General features: G+C 35.1%; 1 long non-coding RNA gene across 1 annotated transcript; it reads right to left on the minus strand.

Annotated features, from left to right (window-relative positions):
* Nucleotides 1-2,771, minus strand: LOC134676470 (uncharacterized). The gene is made up of 2 exons (XR_010099934.1): nucleotides 2,378-2,771; nucleotides 1-1,759 (listed from the first exon to the last, which is right to left on the minus strand). It is a non-coding gene; the product is annotated as an uncharacterized LOC134676470 (long non-coding RNA).
* Between the last annotated feature and the right edge of the window lie 480 nt (nucleotides 2,772-3,251).

Raw genomic sequence — 3,251 nt, forward strand, 5'->3', positions numbered from 1 at the left:
TAAGCTGAACAAATTTAATGTAATATATATTCTTTTTGACTCCTTCCATAATCCAACAGCTAACTCATTCTAATCTGCCGCCCCAGCGTGTCAATAAACTATTACTGTAAGTAAGTAAATATCTGCAGAAAGTATATTTATAAATCTTTATTTTAATGAGCCACCAAAAAATGTCACACTAGGTTTCCTTAAAATATATTGAATTTAGTATACTTAAGTATGTATTTTTGTCTTTTCAGCTCTTTAACCCTTAAAGCGTTTGTGTAAACATACAGATAGCCAAACTTATCCTATAACTATACAAACAACCAATTTATATTAGCAATGTACCAATTTATAAAGGGCTTTATCTTTTGATTAACTTTGAATTTTTTCCCTAGTAGGTAAAGAAATAAATCTATATAGTAGCCAGCTTTCTGAGGTACTAAGAAGCTAGTTCCATTTGATTATAACTCCACATAGGTAATGGTACCAAGACTAAAATTAAGTGTGTCCTGTATAAGTACCTACATAGTATAACATTTGTTATAAGGAGTATCAACAATAGATATATCTATCATCTAAACAGTCTGTGTGTGTATGTGATCTTAAACACTTCATAAAAGGTCTGGCACATATATCTAGCTAGAGAGATATCTAGTTTAATAGTCTAGGTATGTTAAGACTAAAAACTGAAATCTCATCTTTCCACATGAAACAGATATGTTTTCTACATTCAAGAAATCAAGTAAAACATCTTGGAGCTAGTGCTCATTTAACAATTTTGTGTTCTTAGTTTCTGGCAATTTTAATATCTTGTTAACTTAAAACCGCTCAGTTGCACTACCTAAATGTGCTTATATATTAATATATGGATCTTGCCTATAGGTACCTATAAAGTGAACATGATTTTATAAGGTCATCATAGGCATATATTTGTACACACAGTATATACCTCAGTCACATATTTTTCTAGTATTCGACTATCAATTTCACAGAAGTGATCATATTTCGGAATACTTGTAGGTGTTGGCACAGATAAAAAAGGAACTTTGTATGAGATAGACCGGACAAAATCCTTATATGTGAAAAAAGGTAGGTTAGGTACATACAATTAAGTAAACCACAGCTTTTAAGAATTTGTTCTAAATGAACACAGGCTGTTGTGATGTCGCTGTGTGCGACCACTGTGGCGACCACATTGTGACTGCAGAGAGGAAAGTCTTGCTCTGCTTCCTCTTCCTTGCTTTTGACCAGGGGTTTTTGTATATTGTTATGTTTAATAAATACTTTATTGTATGAAACAAATACAACAGCAAATCATACGTTAGAAAATATGATTGGTATTTGAGCCTTTGAAGTTTAAAGTGCCAGGCTTACGGGCTGGGCTGCCGGAGTTTAAACTTCTTCTGCTAGATTTTCTTAAAACATCACTTGTCAACAGCATGTTTAAAAGATTTAATAAACCTCTTATGCCATTTATTATGATTCAGTATTTAATTTCAAAAAATGGACAGAATCACTTAGAAGTGACAATACCTTCTTATAGCTGGTACAGTACACAATTTTTGAGAGCTAAATCATCACAGTCAGAGAACAGGAAACTTTATTTTGTACCATTTCAATACTTAGCCTCGTTCCCCACTGGCAAGAATCTCGCCAGCTGTAGGTTAAGTCTGTGGGTTCATCTTTGGAGGACCAATAATTTCTTACAGCGCAGAGTAGTTTTTTGTAATCTTGTCCGGGTCATACTTCTTTTATAATGTTCTTAATTATTTATCTGTAATCAAACAACAACACTATCCTATAAGGATTTTTCCTATAATATCCAAAATTCTGGTGCGTCCCTCCGACAATGTCAAGGTTTGCTCGCTTAATTCTTCGCTTGCTGACATTAGAATAAGTAAGTACCTTCTTAATTTCACCTACTTGAAGATGAGTATATATCAAGAGACGGCCTAATCTGGCATACCACATGATTAACTCATTAGGTTAAGAGCGGTGTCTAGTCTAACACGCCACAAAACCCAGTAGGTAAGTTTATCTAGCAAGACTTGTAGGTGGCTTATAATGCACCCTATTATCAGGTAGGAAATGAGCAATGTCTCAGTGTTGTTGGCAAGGAATATGTGACAATATCCCCTGGCTATTGGCAGTGAACGCACCTAGTGTAGTACGCCAAAGTTGCCAAGTGCGAATATCAAACAGAGATGTCTAGATTAACACTCCAAAATGATTAGCACAGCCATTTTATGCAGTTAGAAACAGAGAATAGCGCTACAGAATGCATATGCACATCATAACCAAGTACAGTCAGCAACCAGTTGGCTAGTTATAACACTCCAACGCACAGCACTAACACCAGATAAAAATAACTTAAACAAATCATATTTTTTACCTGATTATAATTAATGTTCCTTTTCGGAATATTATGTGTATTAAATAATTAACCGAATGCTGGCACTATTGGAGAGCGAGGCTTACATCTGGATACCGAGCGATATCTACTTCTCTACGCCGCTGGCGGAGATAGGGATCTAGATGATGCAGAATTGCAGACCTAGAATAGGTTGAAGACCATGATCCATCGATCGGTATGTAACGCGTCTGGGCCTTTTCCAACGAAAGGACGCCGTATTTGGATTTGAACGCGTATGCTCTTGAATCTTCTCCAATCTTCTTATTTTTTCTTCTATTCCGCAATATTGGTAAATAAGATATACTATTTTATTTTCTTCTTTACATATTTCGTCCTTTATTTGATATAAATACTTTATTATTTTAATAGGACGTAATGGCCGCGGCTGCATGAAAAACGTCAATGAGGGCGACAGAAGCGGCGCGCGCGCGGGGGCGCGACTATGCGTTCAGAAATCTGATACAAAATTTTGAATTCTCGTTGAGAAATTTTAAAATTTTAGGTACTCTGAATACTTAACATGGCCAGAGGCTGAATGATATTACGCCTACTACAAGTAAATAATTATCATGAAGAAGTTTGTGCAGCGTAATAATAATTTTTTAATTTATTGAACAATAAGCTAAATAAAGTACATTATTATTACAAGACCCATCGTGGGCAAAACCTTGAGGAGGTTTGTATGCCGATGGGGAGGTTCGAGGGAGTATTTTTTTACAGTAAAAATATTTATTCGTAACAGTAAGTATTATCTTTTAACATAATTTTTACAGTACATCTGGTGCTACATTACGACCGGTGCTATAATAAGCACGTTAAAACACTCCCTTTGACCGTGTTTTAAAATTCGTCA

The sequence above is a fragment of the Cydia fagiglandana genome, chromosome 24, assembly GCF_963556715.1.
Source record: "Cydia fagiglandana chromosome 24, ilCydFagi1.1, whole genome shotgun sequence".
In the NCBI taxonomy this organism is placed as follows: Eukaryota; Metazoa; Arthropoda; class Insecta; order Lepidoptera; family Tortricidae; genus Cydia; species Cydia fagiglandana.